At 37.5% G+C, this 19,371-nt stretch overlaps 1 protein-coding gene across 1 annotated transcript in view; it reads right to left on the reverse strand.

The window, feature by feature from the left end:
* LOC117987676 (uncharacterized) overlaps positions 1–19,371 on the reverse strand; it is a 52,372-nt gene that overhangs the window by 26,942 nt on the left and 6,059 nt on the right. The gene's annotated exons all lie outside the window — the stretch shown is intronic.

Consider the following 19,371-nt stretch of genomic DNA (forward strand, 5'->3'; position numbering starts at 1 on the left):
CTATGCCACGTCACAATGTTATATCTTATAATACATGGATTAGGTAAATTTATCTGACCGATAAACGTTTATTGCGGCAGGTAAGTATGTACTTTTTGTCATTATGATTTGAGAATTAGCGCTTGATATTATAAATACTTATTGATTGGCAATAAAAGTTTAATAACTCGCAGCAAAAAGATTGATAGCTCTATCTTTGGTTTTTAGAAGTAGGTAGGTATTATGATTTTTTCCATATTTTTCTTCTTTTTAACATTATCAATAACAGTAGAATATTTAGTACTAAATATTGGCATCAACTGCGTGCATTATGCCATTATCCTAGATTGCTCGCCAATAATTCATATTGGCAGGACATTATTTACATAGTTTTAAGTTTATCATCATAGATATAAGCTGGTAATAATTAGTAAGTACCTACTTATTGAAAAATTCAGGCGACGGTTTATCTTTGATTAAATATCTAGGTATAAAAGATTTCATCTGACCTTGTTAAAATTCCGATAAACATTAATAATAATTGTTCAATGTTTGTACTTTGTATGTTAGTGCACCTACCTACCTATACCTACTAGATTTTGTTTACGATGCTTTTAAACAGACTCGTATTTACATAAGAAAGACGTAGTAAAGACATAGTATTTAGATAAACAAAGACGATATAATGAAATTCATATTAGACATATTATTATTACATGTTGTATTAACACTACTAGAAGGATTGTGTAAGTTTTTTAAAGAAGAACAGGGAAAACCTTGGTGAAATGCTTGATAGATACGAATGGAAAAGTTCTTCTCAAGTTCCATTTCTAAGATTTTAGGTAATAATACCTAATAATAATAGGGTAGGGTAGCGTAGGGTATAAATATGTAACACAAAACGCAAATACTAAGATACCAAAAAATTCACAAACAATTTGTAACATACGTATGAAATGTACCACAGTAGGTGCAGCAAACATGTGATAGGTAATTTTTCATTTAAATAAGTGCCACTAACGAAACAACTTGCAGAAGTTAGTTAGATCCCCTTCACCTGCCTGAAGTGATCGCTTGAGGTACCTACTCGCAGTAAGCCAAATTCTGCAAGTTTGTATGACAATGACAATGTATAATATGCAAGTTGTATTGCTAGTGGACGTGGGATTCAGGCTGAGATCTTTAGAGAGTATTTTGACTTTGCTTAGACTGAAGACACTGTTAAAACGAGACAGCGTTATATCGCTGGCATAAATTCGTCTCGTTTATACAGGGTGTAACCAGAACGCTAGCAAAAACTTAGCGTTATTGTTAAACTACCTAAACACAATCCAGTATATTATTTTTATCTCACGAAGCGACGCGCGCTTTACTTGTGGTAACCAAGTCTACAAACACGTTGTGATTGTGTGCGTGAGTGCGCGAGCGGATAGTGAAGTAACGTCAGTATAGAAAGTAAACGTCGAAAAGTCGTTCATTATTAGGGTTGGTTCATTATTTTACATTATTTTATTTACATTTTTAGTTGTTAGATTTGTTTATGTATTTACAGATAACATAGACTAATATTGTGTCAAAGACGACGTTTTACTTATTATTTTTAGTAAATTATTATTATCCATAGATGTAATTTGTAAGTATGAATTTTGTATGTTTTTTTAACCGACTTCAAAAAAAGGAGGAGGTTCTCAATTCGTCGGAAGATGATACAAGATGAAGATGATTTCCTAGAAGGCCGGCAACGCATCGTCGGTTCCTGGGCGGCGGTAATTACTTAACATCAGGTGACCCGCCTGCTCGTTTGCTCGCTATATCTGTTAAAAAAAAATGATTCCGGTGAAATTGACACTGATAATGATGATGATTCGAATGATTCTGATTGATTTGATTAAATATTTAAAAAGTAACCATTTGTCATATTATTCAGTTCCTTCTTAAAAGATCTGTTCCTTCAAAATATTTTTATTTTTTATTTAATCATTTATTTTACAAAATAAACAACAAAAAAAAAGTTACACAGATTTATATTCACGTTATATTCACGTGACCACTCGGCATCGACTCCGAGTGGCCTAACTTCCACACCATACGTTGACATCTAGCATCATCAGATGTTTTATTTGCAATCGTGAACTTTTACAAAATATAGGATTTTTAAATTGTTTTTTTTTTGCGTTTTTTTTCTATGGCATTATAACAGTAATCGTCAGTAGGTACCTACTATCACCTGTCTTCGTTTTTGCTAGCGTTCTGGTTACAGCCTGTATAGATCTCTGCCTAAGTGTTTGGATAATCTTTTTATTGCTTTAATATTAATACATATTAAACTCACAGATTAGATATCCACGCATGTTAAGAGTTAATCGCAACAATCATACCTACAATAATTATTTACTAAGTAGGTAGTGAGATACCCATATGTAAAAGTAAAGTAAGTACCTATTATAAAAGGCAGGTACCTACCTCATAACTTAGTTACATGTTCGTAATTATAAAAAGACCGGTCAAGTGTGAGTCAGACTCGCACATCAAGGGTTCCGTACCATTAGGTAAGTATAAAAAATAACACATTTTAATTTTTCTTGTAAAGTTTAAGTAACCACAAATTCACGGTTTTCGAATTTTTCCCTTTATGCTATAATCGACTAAGAGTGCTAAGAGCCCGTTAGATATACAAGAAAACCTTCGTTATTTTATAAAAGCTGAAGGTTTCTATGGTGTATAATCCCCAACACAGGTATAGGAACGATCAGCGACTATGAAGTTTGGATCATCGTGACTTTGGCAGATAACAGGTAACAAAGGTGTATTAGGCCAAGTCGGGCTACCTATGCTACTGTCTTAACTTTATCGAACGCGGTTCAGTAAAAAAAACCGGCCAAGTGCGAGTCAGGCTCACGCAACGAGGGTTCCGTAATACAGTCGTATTTTTTCGACATTTTGCACGATAATTCCAAAACTATGATGCATAAAAATAAATAAAAATCTGTTTTAGAATGTACAGGTGAAGACCTTTCATATGATACCCCACTTGATATAGTCATCTCACTTCAAAAGTTGAAAATACTAATTATTAGTACATGACCACAATTTTTTTTTTGTGTGATGTAACCACAAATTCACGGTTTTCAGATTTTTCGCCGAATGTCAGCTATAAGACCTACCTACCTGCCAAATTTCATGATTCTAGGTCAACGGGAAGTACCCTGTAGGTTTCTTGACAGACCGACAGACAGACAGACAACAAAGTGATTCTATTAGGGTTCCGTTTTTTAGTTACGGAACCCTAAAAAGATACTCAATACCTTCTAGAGTCGAACTTCACGCGAGCAAATCCGAGGACAAAAGCTAATTTTACATACCTATAGAAAAAAATGTCCACTCATCGGTTGTCTATCTACAAGTAAATAGTTACCTACCTATATTTAGTTAAAGGAGCGGTTCTCCGTTTGTTTCCTGTTTGCTGTCAATTAGCTTGGTTTGTATGTACTAGGTACCTACTTACTTACCTACTACCTACCTTAACCTTACCTACTACTTATATAAGCGCGAAAGTCAAACCCGTAAAAGCCAAACCAAGGTGGGTAACTATGTCATAAAACTGTTTTTTTTTCTGCGCAATTATTTCAGCCAAGTCATATTTAGCAGCTTAGGAAACATCTTTAAATAATGGTCCAAGTAATGTATAAAATTCTGCTGTACGATGTAGGTAAATATAGGCATAATTTATTAAACTTTAAAAATCAGTCAAGTGTGAAACGGACTCGCACACGAAGGATTCCGTAGCTACCATTCATACAAGAAATACGGTTTCTAATTTTTAAATTTATATGGCAGCCATTTTGAAATTTTTAATATTTAAGCGGCAATAAATACACATTCTGTGAAAATTTCAACTCTATACCTATCACGGTTCAGAAATACAGCCTGCTGACGGACGGAGGACGGATAGCGGAGGCGTAATAGGGTACGCTTGGCACCCTTCGGGTACGGAACCCTTTAAAGTTCCTTCAGACTTTCCACCAAACATAATATCTGGCAATGGATGATGTGATTTATTTTATAGTATCCCATAGAATAAAGAACATCAATACCTAGCTACTTATCAATAAAATCATGCTTTAAACTGAGATGTTCTGGTGCAGAAATTGTGTGCACCTTACCTTTACCACCTTTAGAGTAAAAAAATTCAGCCAATTATATTACTATGAAGGTCGCCATTCACGGGTTCTTACTTCTAACCGAAAGCAAAAGCACATCGGTTGAAGCAAACGTTTCAAAAAAGGCATAACGAAGCTGCCACGTTTATAGGAGACACACCTATGAATTATAATATTAAGTAGGTATAATAATTTACAATTCACCAAAACAACGACTAAGTAACGAATTACACATTTCAAAATAATATTTTTATGAGATACCTACTCAGGTACTTTTAATTTAAGAGGTACCTACCTGCCTATGTAATAGTTTGTTTATTATGTGCACATATCACACAAAGAACACTGCACGGATTGACATGAAACTTAGGCAATAAAAACACGTACAAAAGCATTTGAATTTGCACTTCATGATGTGTACCACTAAGAAAACGGTGTACCCACGTACTGTACGCAGATAATATTGTTGCCCTTTTATTTGTAATTTCAGCAACCTTAATTTTTTTTGTTATATATTGATGAATATAATTTGTTTTGATTGATATATTCCAAAAGGCTACTAAAATTAAAAACAAATGGCTAAAGACTATATTATAGTCTTACCATGTTGGGTTCGCTATATGCTGAATTTAATTGTTAACTAATAACTTTACTATTAATCATTTAGTGACCGCGACGCTAGCAAGCCACTGTCTACTAGAATGAACTAATACAGTTCCTTTCAATGAATTTTATATTTATTTCCTACTATCAGTGTTTCTTTAGTTCCCATCGTAATCTATACCAAAATCTTATAACACTTTTTGTACAAGATAATGAAGTACCTACACTGGTCTTTTAAATTATAGCGTCTACGATTAGCGTATGAAAACTGAAAAGTATTACATTAAATCACTAATATTATACACGCTTTTGTATTTCCGATTCCAAAACCACATTAGATAGTCATGACTATAGCTTTGTATAGAGGATATGTAAATACGAACCTACAGTTCGAGGTTTATAAACTATACCGTTTTATTTTATTTTTTTATTTTTTATTCAGATACAAGTTAGCCCTTGACTGCAATCTCACCTGGTGGTAAGTGATGATGCAGTCTAAGATGATAGCGGGCTAACCTGGAAGGGGTATGGCAGTTTTTATTAAACCCATACCCCTTTGGTTTCTACACCTACAGATTTTTTAATGGGGAACTAGCTAATCTTGCGTGGCACCTATTATGGTAGGGTACATTGAGGGTACTATATAATCAGAAACCTTCCCGCAAGTCCAAACAACAACCGTACAATGTTTCATTGCAATCGAATGGATGGCATAAGGGACAAACAAACAAATAAAGATACATACATTTTTACTTAAAAACATAGATAGGTACATTATTATAAATTTTGAACTGACCAAAAAACTTTCAACTTGTCCAACCGTGACATTATCCATTACCATTTATTTCCATTTTGGAAATTATCTTTGGCACTTTGATCTATTCAGTGAATGCCATTGACAGGCACATCATGTAGGACATGACACTGATGCACGACGAACATTAACGGCAGACATTAACGACAATGATTTTGCGCGAAAAGGTGCTTTTACATATAGCGTATCTAGCTAAGAATAGATAGGTACACAATGTACTAATATATAATGGACTAAGAGCCAGTGCGTGCCAGACCTTCGTTATTTTATAAATGTAAATTAAAGTTTCTCTGCGTATTGTCCCCAACACTGGAAGGAACGTTTGTTTGGATGCTTGTTTGGATCATGGTAGCTTTGAGAGGTAACAGGTAATAAGGGTGTAAAAAATCTTACGTCAAAGTACACAACTCTAATTTTATTATATATTCTTCGAAATAGTGTTACAAATCACATTATGCATTTCCAGACACTTTAGTATGGTGGCAAGCCCCTGCCAGACACCCTTAAAGTTTAAAAGTTTAAGAGTGTCCAGCAGGAGGTTGCTACTAAACTAAGGGTCTAACAATGCATGACGTGATTTCTAATACCATTTTGAAGAAAATATAAAAAAAATTAGGGCTTTATACTTTGAAGTTTAACGTAAGATTGTGTGTGAACGTTTGTTTGGATGTTTGTCTCATCTTTGGTGTTGGGGACAATAATACGCAGAGAAACTTTCATCTTTTATTAAATAGCGAAAATCTGGCAGGCGTTGGCTCTCTCTCTATAACCAATTTACTGGTTCCACATACCACCTAGGTACTCAACAGTATTTTACACAGCACATGAAGATGCCTCTATATGAAAAAAACTGGCCAAGTGCGAATCAGACTCGCGCACTGAGGGTTCCGTAGTACAATCGTATTTTATCGACATTTTGCACGATAAATCAAAAACTACTTACTAGATCTCGTTCAAACCAATTTTCGGTGGAAGTTTGCATGGTAATGTATATCATATATTATTTTCTGTTTTATCATTCTCTTATTATAGATACTCCACATGTATGAGTTTGATGAAAAAAAATTCTTGAGTTTCAGTTCTAAGTATGGGGAACCCCAAAGTTTATTGTTTTTTTCTATTTTTGTGTAAAAATCTTAATGCGGTTCACAGAATACATCTATTTACCAAGTTTCAACAGTATAGCTCTTATAGTTGCGAAGAAAAGTGGCTGTGACATACGGACAGACAGACAGACAGACAGACAGACAGACAGACATGACGAATCTATAAGGGTTCCGTTTTTGCCATTCGGCTACGGAACCCTAAAAAACGATGCGGTACATCAAAAGGAAAAAGGAACCCTTATAGGATCACTTCGTTGTCTGTCTGCCTGTTGTGTCTGTCTGTCTGTCTGTCGTGTCTGTCAAGAAACCTACAGAGTACCGTCCCGTTGACCTAGAATCATGAAATTTGGCAGGTAGGTAGGACTTATAGTAGAATTAAGGAGAAAAATCTGAAAATCGTAAATTCATGTCACAAAAACGTTAAAATGTGTTCATGAATAAATAATTAGTATTTTCGACTTATAAAGATTACTATACTAAGTGGAGTGTCATAATATGAAAAGGCTTTATTGGTACATTCTAAAAAAGATTTTTATTTATTTCTATTCATAATAGTTTATTTATCGTGCAAAATGTTGAAAAAATATGACTGTAGTACGGATCCTCGGTGCGCGAATCTGACTCGTACTTGGCCGGTTTTTTCTTACTCATAGTCATATTATCTAATATCCATATTCATACTACATTTTCATGGCTCATTCGTTTAACTGATTTTGACGAAATATGCTACAGAAATAGCTTGCATGCCAGAGACGGACAGTAGCCAGTACTTTTGGTCCCGGAAAATCAAAGAATTCGCACGGGATTTTTAAAAAACCTAAATCCACCTGGATGAAGTCACGGGCATCACCTAAGTATTTTTTAAATAAATAAATGTATAAAAATATTTTTTATTCAATTAAACTTTTACAAGTACTTTTGAATAGTTAAATAAGTATGTCGGAGAACAGGAGGATGGCCGATAATTATTATTGATCTTTAGCCGACATCAGAAGGTAGTAATTAATAAGTAGGTACTTTAATCCATGTTCTTTCACACATGGAAACCATCAACGTAACACAACCAGATCACCCTAACCTAACCCTACCTATGGTCGCCTCCAACCACCCCTCACAGCGACCCCTCACCTCACTCTAAACTAGCTAGCCTGAGCTAAACACTACATCGTGTGATTAGGGCGCAATTGCCATTGCAACCTCTCAATCAAATCACGACCTATTCCGTTATCTAATCATCTCAAGGTAATCAATCACAACTTCATGAACGCTCTTAAAAGGATCATTGCATTGACTCTCTTACGATCTAAACCAGATCTTATAATTGACTTCTCATTACTAATTCAGAATATCGCAATAGCTCTACCTTCTCCACTCTGTGAACATCTGCATACAGAACACCATAGCATCGTGCGCCACACGCGCCACGACTACTATCCACCCAAATAAGCGATCACAACAGAAACCAGGTAGAATGTAAGCTATTCGATCTCATGGGCAACTCATTGTCTAATCCATTTCAACATTACACGAGAGTCATCAATGATTCTTTACCAACCGGGTTACACGATTCTAAAGCGGGTACTATCAAAGTTAACTTCAAGTTACTATCACCCTAACTATCACTTCAAACTAGTCATTATCTCAACTGCCGGTATATCTCCAATTACACTCTAAATTACTAGCGTTTGCAGAAATAACCTTAACGGATGTCCTTATAATAATCTATCCACTGAGCCAAACGTTAACTCACGAATTACTCTAATATTCACCAATAATTAATATTCCATATTCGTCAAACAACTACGCGAACATTATTAATAGTGCTTTGCAGACAAAGTCACCGGATGGCACTAGATGTTACGATTTAACACAATGTACATTAGCATCGAACAATTACTGTTCTAACTATATCACAATCACCGAATTAAATATCACGAATAAGAAACTACCTACCTATCTCAAATAATAATAATTAGCTAAGCTATAATCTGATACTTAATTAATTTAACGCGAGGGAGAATTTTTGAACAACAACAAAATGAGTGCGTGTCAAAATCCAACTCTGACAACTAAAATAAAGATGGCTACCTTCCGTAGAGTAAAGCTTCCTTCATACGTTTCTTTTCACGGAGTCTACAGACAGTAAGAACTCTTTCAATATCGACCCTCCAATAAATACATCTACCACTGGTTCGGAATGCCTTTCCTACCGAGATAGCTGTTGCATCCCATGGATGGGCTACTTTCATCTCAGAAAAATGAGTTCCTACGGGATTTGTCAAAGACCTAAATCCACGCGGGCGAAGTCGCGGGAGTCAACTAGTGTTTTATAATTTATAATACTTAGACCATAATACTTAGAACTACCTAATTAATACTATTAGAATAGATATTATACGTAGGTTGATTAATTTTATCATAGTCGCCGCCCGGCAGAAAAATAATAATTAGTCCTACTTAATAAATATGCGCACCGAATAGATTCTAAATTGCAACCTTCAATTTTTCATTGTACTACCTTTATTTACCCACGCCTTGCCACATGATAAATCGGTATATTTACAGAGAGTGGTTTAAAACCTTTCGATTTATAAAGCGACGATTTGTCAAGTTTTTAAACTTATTCGCCAGCGAGACAAGAGTGGAGAAGGCGGATAGGGAGGTGTGACGGGTGCAACGGATTGACGTGATTTTTTTGCATCATCATCATCAGCCTGTGGACAGCCACTGTTGGACATAGGCCTTCCCTAAAGAGCGCCACCACACCCGGTGAGGACCGGGTGTGGTGTGGCCTTCCTCATCCAGCCACTTTTTTTTTTTTTTTTTTTTTAATACAATAAAACTTACCGCCAGCCTCTTTGGCTCTTTATATCGTCGGTTCATCGTGCTGGCGTGCGTCCCACACTACGCTTGCTTATACGCGGTCTCCACTCAAGGACTTTCCGGCTCCAACGGCCGTCGCCTCTTCGACAGACATGACCTGTCCACTGCCACTTCAGCTTGCTTTTTTTAACCGACTTCCAAAAAGGAGATGGTTCTCAATTCGGCCCGTTTTTTTATGTATGTACCTACATCGATTTTTTCGAGATTTCGGGACTGATTTGCAAATATATTTTTTAATCAACAGAAGATGTTTTCGTGGTGGTCCCATAAAAATTTCTAGATCCAACTCCTCAATCCTGATGCTGCAGGGCTACTGCCCGCCTAAGTTATCAAGATTCAGGAAGTGTTCATAGTGAATTAATGTTGTAGGTACCAAGCAACGACTTTATGCTAGGACTCCAAGTCAAAACTCTTCAACCCTGATGATGTAGGGTACGGCACTCCTAAACTACAGTGATTCAGGAACTGCGGATGATGAAATATTACTTTTGGTGCCAAGCATAGACTACGCCATTGAACTTTGGATCCCAGCTCTTCAATCCTGATGCTACAAGGTACTGAACTCTTAAGCCGTGGGATTCGGCAATTTCTGATGGTGAATTAACATTTTAGGTATCAAGCAACGGCTTCATGATTACACTTTAAGCACAAACTTCAGCTCAGTTCTATAAGTTCTTAAGTATGGGTTGCCTGGAAGAGATCACTTAAGTGATAAGGTCAGGTCGCCCTTTGTTTTTTAAGTGTATCCTGTATTCTTACTCTCTGTAAATCTATTAACAATAAAGTTGTTTTAAATTAAATTAAAATAAATTAAACTTCTCAAACCTGATGATGCATGGTACAGCACTCCTAAACTATAGAGATTCAGGAACTGTTCCTGGTGAAATAATATTGTAAATGCCGAGCATACTTAGACTTTGTTATTGATATCCAAGTCCCAACTCTTCAATCCTGATGCTGCAAGATACTGAACTCCTAAGCTGTGTGGATTTGGAAATTTTTGCTGGTGAATTGATATTTTAGTTATCAAGCAAGCTTGAAATAAAAAACCGGCCATGTGCGAGTCAGGCTCGCGCAATGAGGATTCCGTACTACAGTCATTTCGCAGGATAATTCAAAAACTATAATACATAAAAATAAAAATAAATCTGTTTTAGAATGCACAGGTGAAGATCTTTCATATGATACCCCACTTGATATAGTAAAGTAATCTTACTTAGAAAATTGAAAATACTAATTATTAGTTCATGACCACAATTTTTTTTTTTTGTGTGATGTAACCCTAAATTCACGGTTTTCAGATTTTTCCCCAAATGTCAGCTATAAGATCTACCTACCTGCCAAATTTCATGATTCTAGGTCAACGGGAAGTAACCTGTAGGTTTCTTGACAGACAGACAGACAGACAACAAAGTGATCCTATAAGAGTTCCGTTTTTCCTTTTGAGGTACGGAACCCTAAAAAATATCAAAAAACCGACTTCCATAACCACTACAAAGTAAAAAATAACTTTTGTTTCTGTACGTGTAGGTATGTATGTATGCAGCTCAGCATTCTTGGTACCTATGCAAAGATTTGCTGCTGAATTGATATTTCAGGTACCAAGCATTGACTACTTACACTAAAAATCTGAAAAAAAAATACGTACTAAAAAAACCGACTTCCAAAACCACTACAAAGTAAAAAATAACTTTTGTTTCTGCACATGTAGGTATGTATGTATGAAGTCGAAAAAATATTTTGTAAATCGGTCCAGAAACCTGGAAAAATCGATGTAGGTACATACATTTAAAAAAAGGCGAAAAAAAAACGGGCCGAATTGAGAACCACCTCCTTTTTGGAAGTCGGTTAGTAAAATTGTCACATTTTGTCCGATGACGTCAAGTTCTATGGAACCAATGGGGCTTCTCCTAATATTTTGGTGAAAACTGTCATGATTTGAACAAGATTAGGTACCTACCTACACATAAGATTACTAGACTGCTGAGAAAATAAATATGCAGCGATTTAGGAATGAATGCCAATCTAATGCACTGTGAATTCAAGTGCCACAATGAAATGTAAGAGGTTGAATGAAAGCTCAATATGTACGAGTTTGAGTTACTTGCCTACTAAAGTAATACAAAGGACATTAGTAAAAAATGTATTATTTATGTTTTAAACTATTATATTACAATACACGTAGGTTAAATAATTATTTAAACGAGTCTGATTAAAAAACAGATCTGTGTTAATATCACATACTTACACCAGCTGCTGTGTATCATGTATGTAATAATATACCTACAATTTTAAAGAATCACATATAAAACAAATGGAATAGGTACATGTAAATTTGTTATTATTAGCAACTTTTGAATTCAGAAAAGTCTGAATTTTAACGAACTCTTAGTTCTAAATCGACATTAATTTTATTGAGTTCAATTTGTCTAGCCGTATTCAAGTATTATTAAAATCACTGAAATAAGTGTTGTTGAGGATGGAATCAACGGCATTCCGCTTGCTCTTGTTAACGTGATCACTGGCGGTCCTAACGTCCCCTGAAAGCTTTGAAGAAGTAAAGTGTCCACTGCCGCATACGCTTCATGGACCACACGCTGCAAAAATATAAAGTTATTAATATACAGAGGGTAACTAGATGATGGCCGCGACTTCGTCCGTATGTATTTAATTTTTTTATGATAACCAAGGGAACTCATCGATTTTCCGGGGTAAAAAGTAGCATAGGCTATATATATGTCGGAGATACTCGGCAGTAATCGGGACGCAAACGTTGTCTAGTGGCGTTGATCGAGTCTACGCATTATGACACAATCTGGGTTACCATGGACACGTAAGAAAAACAATATGGTTTGAAGATGGTAAGAGAAACGACTTGTGTACTTGTGTAGAATCGAATCCCGCGTTCCTATTAAGCCAACATAATAACCCTGTAGATAAACGCCCAATAGAAGGAAATACGACGATCCTAGAGCTCTCTGACGACATCAGAAGTGGGATCAGTGTTGGCACAGACCGGGAACAACGGGAACGGTAATGATAATTGGCGTACACTGTTTGAACAACAGAACGAAAACATGCGTGAACGGATTGTCACCTTACAATAGCCTAAACCAAATTACCGTGGAGATTTACCCGAGTTTGATTACCTGATAACCAGGCACGGATTCAAGATCATGCACGACGAACGATTATGACGTATGAAATCAAAATCAAAATAATTTATTCAAACTACGAGGATCCGAGCTATGGCGTTTACAACTAATATTCCTTTGCGGGACGAGCGCGACGAGGGCAGCTGGTGAGCGACACGTAGATGTCTGCGTCGTACAACCAATTTTAGGCATATTGGAACATAAAGGTGATGTTAATGCATTTTCTTAAGATTCCTGTGCTGAGTGCTCGTTATTTAAATAAAGTTTTACATTCAAGTTTAACGCTGAATGTGTTAATAATGTGGTTTCTGTGGCTGCTATTGGTCAAACACGAGTGTTCAGTACCTACGGAATGGATTTTATGTTGTGTACGTGACCGTTATACGTTAAAAGCTCTAAATTTAAATAGAAGTTACAAAATATGCACATGATAAATTTAAAAAAATGCCAGTAGGTCATGTACCACTCGAAGAGAGTGATGTAAACAATCAGTAGAATGATCATGATCAGTAACAGCTCGAGTAGAGACTCTATCAGCCATATGAAGTTTGACCGTGCCAGTAGTTATTACGTAGTCGCAGCCCGGTAGAAATCGGTGTCTCTTGGGGCAACTTGAGAGTCCGTGGGCGCGCGATGCGCGTTTAGCTCTGGTGGAGGTCGGGGTCCTGAGAGACCGTAGCGCAGACAGGTGCGCGTGTGTATGGGAGATGCACACGGATGATCCACTGCGATGGATGTGAGAGTGAAACCGCAATCCACGGGGGATGGATGTGCGTGGGCAATTACAATTGCTCGTTGATCCACTGTGATGGATGTGAGTGTGAAACCGCAATCCACGGGGGATGGATGTGCGTGGGCAATTACAATTGCTCGTTGGCTGTGGGAGCCGGGCCGATAGGAGTGTTGACTCGAGTGTTTTCAGAATACATTTTTTGGTTGAATTATTTTTGATTTTTAAAGTAAACGACTGATACATGGCTCTGGTAAAAAAAAAAAAAAAAAAGATTCTTAGGCGTTTGAGAACCTATTTGTTTTGTTTATGAACAATAATGCGAAATAAACTGTAGCTCAGTTAAATGGTTGCTAGATATTTGAGATAACTGGCGATAATGATTTTAATGATTCTTAGATTTTCTTTATTGAAGTTGAGGTCAGAATTGGCCGAGGAATCAAGTACTCGTGTGTAAGTGTTTAAATAGCTACTCTTTGGTTGTTTTATTTCTTCTCAGAGTAACTGCAGCTGATGTACTTCACACGAGGGCGTGTGCTGCTAAGAACAGGAGTGTCGGAGATACTCGGCAGTAATCGGGACGCAAGCGTTGTCTAGTGGCGTTGATCGAGTCTACGCATTATGACACAATCTGGGTTACCATGGACACGTAAGAAAAACAATATGGTTTGAAGATGGTAAGAGAAACGACTTGTGTACTTGTGTAGAATCGAATCCCGCGTTCCTATTAAGCCAACATAATAACCCTGTAGATAAACGCCCAATAGAAGGAAATACGACGATCCTAGAGCTCTCTGACGACATATATATATGCCTACCTATAAATATCTAATCTATATTGGATATAGATCCAATACGGATTTTCGTACGGAAAGTTATCTGTACCAAATAGATGATGCCCACAACTTCTTCCATGTGGAATTAGGTTTTTCAAAAATCCCGTGCAAATTCTATTATTTTCTGGGCCTTTGCTAATGCCCGGGATGCAACGTCAAATTTGGTTAAATAGATATGAAAAGCTAGCAGACAAATAGACAGACAGACTGACAGATTTGGAAATATGGATATCAATGATCGCCCGCGGTTTCGTGGAAATTTAGAAAAATCCGACCTTACTCTTTGTCTACCTCTGCAAAATTTCAGCTTTCTAGGTCCAAAACGTTGGGCTGAGCGTTGATGAGTCAGTCAGTGAGTGTGACTAACTCACTGTCTGACTCTTTTTTAGGTTCCGTAGTAAACAAGGAACCCTTATAGTTTCGCCATGTCCGTCCGTCTGTCCGTTTATCCGTCTGTTCGTCTGTCCGTAAGTCCGTCCGTCCGTCCTCGGTTAATCTCAGAGACTATTAATGCTAGAAATCTGTAATTTGGCATGGGTGTAAATATTAATCACGCCGACAAAGTGGTGAAATAACATTGTGATAAATATTTTTGGGTAGCTCCCCTACATGTAAAGCGGGGATGAATATTTTTTCGACTTTCGACTTCTAGATCCGTTTGTAAAATATGATGTTTTAAAGTGCTAATTTTTATTAGAGTCAAGTGTCCCCCCCCCCCCCCCCTATCAGCCAAAAGGTAGTATATAGGAACGTGAAAAAATTCACAGCAGTAGTATATATAATCAATTTTAAAGGAAAACTATCATGGCTAAGTAAGGTTCACAGGTGAAGGAGTTATATCTGTTTTTCGAGAGTTGTGACTACGGAACCCTACACTGCGCGCCGTGGCCCGCCACGCACTTGTTTATTGTTTGAGTTGGTATTGCAAATTGTAATGTATTTCCCATTTCCCGAGTGACATGTGGGTCAAACTTCTTCGGTTCTCAATATTTATTCAACTCAGGATCAAAACTGCAATGGTGAGTCTGACAAAGTCTGACAACAAGTTTCTTGTCGGCTCGTCTTCGTAGAAACTGAGATGGTGCCCGCGACTTCATCCGCTTGGATTTAGGTCTTTAAACGGCCCGTGGGAATCTTTGATTTCCCGAGATAAACAGTAGCCTAAGTCATTTTCCAGTTCTTTAACCATATCCATGCAATAATAACATAATCCATTGCTCCGTTGCGGCGTGATAGAGGGGCAAACCTACAAACAATCATACTTTCGCATTTCGATTTTAGTAGGATAGGAAGGTAGGTTAATTTTAAAGAACTTTTCTTGTGTTTTGTGTTAACAAGTAGAGTAGTAAAATGTAGAATCAACCTCCGTTACTAGTTTTGAATCGTGGGCATCCGAGGGCCGAAACAACATAACTGTATAGGTATTGTCTATTCCCAGATGTCCATCTACCCAATCTTCTATACCGCCAGCATAAAGGGCTAGAAATGGAATTAAAATTTAGTAAAAACCAAAATTAATACATCTAAATATATAAAAGGAAAAGGTGACTGACTGACTGACTGATCTATGAACGCACAGCTCAAACAACTGGATGGATCGGACTGAAATTTGGCATGCAGATAGCTATTATGACGTAGGCATCCGCTAAGAGAGGATTTTTGAAAATTCAAGCCCTAAGGGAGGGAAATAGGGGTTTGAAATTTGTGTATTTGTATTTATATAGTCCACGCGGGCGAAGTCGCGAGCATAAGCTAGTTCACTATTAAAAGAACATTTTTCGTTCATTCGTATCAATAAAGAACACTGAGACATTCGTGTCATTAATTAAGGTCATTAAATAACTGAAAGGTTTTGTGAACCAATAAAATACTTATTTCGTGGTTTAACGACATATGTATATAACGGGTACATACCACGATTAATGTAATGTACCCGTTATATACATTAAAATAAAATACTTAATTATTGTCTAGGTATTCGTGATTTCAATATAGTTTTTTTTAAATTGTTTTTAATTTTATACGTACCTACCTACTCTGTGTGTTACTTTGTTTGGGCTAGTCTTTGAATCGAATTTTGGCCGGAATGTTTATATCCTCACTAACAAACAAAAATTCTTCACAAACAAAGTTGCTGGAAACAGCTAGCTAGTAAATTTAGACTCACGTAAAAACTCCGACGTTTGTCCAGCGACGTAAGGTCGCCCGCTGATGCTGTAGGCGGCTGAAGCAGCTTGTGACGCGCGCTGTCTCTGCAAAATGGCGTAGAGCCGCACCGGCAGCACCGGACCGTAAGTCAATGTAAACAAATGAACATCGTAAGTATTTATGAGCTTTACCGGTGCCGCAACGCCTGTTGGCGCGTCGGTGTCGCAATACGTGGAAATAGTAATAAGAATAACCGATCACATTACAGCACTGTCCGATGCATCAATTCATAAATATAGCTATGGTGGTGCCGTCGACCCGGTTGGTAAGGCTTATTATGCGATTTTTATTTGCTTAAGTACCCTAACATACGTGCTCAGTGCCTACTTTAGAATTAAGTAGATGATAAGTTAATTTCGTCTTAGTCAATTCCGTCAATCATGAGTGGACAACGGGTGATACTGCAGAGAAATAATGTCATGCAAACATTAAACATCGCATTAAAGTGATGATTATCCATCAGCAAACGAGCATGCGGGTCTCCCGATGTCCCAAGGTCAAAAATAGTTTAATATATTATGAGTTTGTATAGAGCAAGGCGGTGTCCCATCGCGCAACGCAGAGTAAATGCGTTTGGTGTGGATTTTTAGGCTCTGCACGAACGGGCCACCGGCCATAGTCACCAGTGGCGTGTCGCGGACACTGAGTCCGAGAGGACGCCACTCGCTATACGTGTGCGGCGATTCCATACAAAACGTGTTAAAAATCATGTAAAGTGTAAACAGCTTGTCGCCAGCCACCGGTGGCTGTGTTCGGTGGGCCATTTGCGCGGAGCCTTAAAATCAAAATAAATCGTCTAATACTAGAAAAAAAGAGTTTACACTTCACTTACATACACGTGATCAAAAGCACGCTTTTTCCGTGTGTGCGAATAGGGATACATGACACCCTACACAACAAAATAATAAAAAATTAGTATGTAGCATATAGGTAGGTAAGTTAGTAACAGATAATATAAAATTTTGCCTTAGATTCTGTCTATAGTAATATCTATACTTTTTGTTTTGTATGTTTAACTTTTTATTAAAAAAGACAGTCAAGTGCGAACCGAGCTTGCGCCCTCGTACCTGGTTCTGTACAATTCCACGTTTTACATAAACGGGTTCGAAAAACGGAGTCTCCGTAGTGTACTAGGTGTTAAAGTAGGTAGGTACCTAACAAACTTTGGTGCTCGCTTTGTACACTACTTTAACCGCAAACATCATAAGTTTGCCCTAAGTAGGTACAGAGATTTCACAATAGATTTGAACCATTTCAATTCGTTTGTTAATAGGGAAAAAAATCTCTAAACTAAATTGACAGGTATAAATGTAGTGGCATCCTTTTCGTCAAAGAACGTTGTAAAATCAATGGGATTAATTTTAGGACTAATTAATTGTACTAGTCCGCTAAGAGAGGATTTTTGAAAATTTAACCCCTAAGGGGGGGAAATAGGGGTTTGAAATTTGTGTATTTGTATTTGTATAGTCCACACGGACGAAGTCGCGAGCATAAGCTAGTCTAAATATATAAAAGGAAAAGGTGACTGACTGATCTATCAACGCCACAGCTCAAACTACTGGATGGATCGGGCTGAAATTTGGCTTGCAGATAGCTAGTTTAGAGATTTTGTACTGCAGAATTAGCACCATTGAGAATTTTAAGATTGCTTACAAGCACATCGCCCTCCTTGAAAGCTATAAAGGTATACAACGGGGTTCGCTGTTCGTGGAGGAACTGTGTCAGAGCCAGGGTCTCCGCCTCGCTTAGCTGGCGAGGGCCCGCGTACAGATTGCCGCATGGATGTTCTAGACGTAGCTCTTCAGCTGTATGCAAAACATAAAATATATTAGCGGCGTCTCTCTACCTATATCGTATAACCCTCATTGCTAAGAATCGTACTCCATTTCCATGGCATTAATTATAATGGTAGTTTTTTTGGCATAATAATATGGTGGGTTCACAAATCCTTTCGCATTACTTCGACTAAGATGATTATTATTAGATGTGAATGTAAATAACTGAGACCGAACATGTTCTCCGAGACACTGAACGAAAATGCCAAATTCGGACTTCCAAAGTAGGTCACCCATCCAGTTACCGACTCGGATCAACGTTGCTTAACTACACATAGGTAGGATTGTTAAATCCACGAGGCAGTTATTATATTATTATTATCATATATTATTTGCTCTCACGCCCGTGTACAAAATAGAAACATATAAAAGCCAAAAGAGTTATAATATACTTACATACATAAAAATAAATAAACCTACATAAACATTACATACATCTACATATTTGTACCGGGCGGAGGATTACACCCCGGCAGGGGAGAGCAAACGGCCGGGGGTCATGGCGACAAGTGAAGAAATCGACGGACTATCCTAGCGGAGTCCAGCAAGACTGCTTTTTGCATCCTGGTTGCGAGCGAACTGCCACGAAACCCAGTCACCTCAGATGGTGAGCAAGGCTGACTGGGATCAACCCATTCGCAGATATGACGATTGGGATGATTTCAGTGGACTCCACATGCCACATGTCGGAAACCTCGTTATTATTATTATTACTATGTCAAAACGAAGATGTCGGAAAACAGGTTTTTACCGAGAAGAGCTGGCAAGAATAAAGAAACTCAACCGTTGCTCTATGTTAAATAACAAAAGTTATTTATTGTACTTGCCAGGTATCCATTGATATTCGAAGTTGCGATCGAGGTTGACGCCGTAACACGGCTGGATGGTGCACCTGATGCCGAACTCCTCGCACGCTTGGCACGAGTCGCGCCCCTTACAAGAATCCCATGTCTGACGTAGATTTTTCGACCATTGGCGTCGCTTTTAGAATATCAGCAACGTAAAAGTTAAAATAACGTAAGTAAGTACTCTGTACTTATATATATCAAACTATTGGTTGCC

The sequence above is a fragment of the Maniola hyperantus genome, chromosome 13 (assembly GCF_902806685.2).
Source record: "Maniola hyperantus chromosome 13, iAphHyp1.2, whole genome shotgun sequence".
NCBI lineage: Eukaryota > Metazoa > Arthropoda > Insecta > Lepidoptera > Nymphalidae > Maniola > Maniola hyperantus.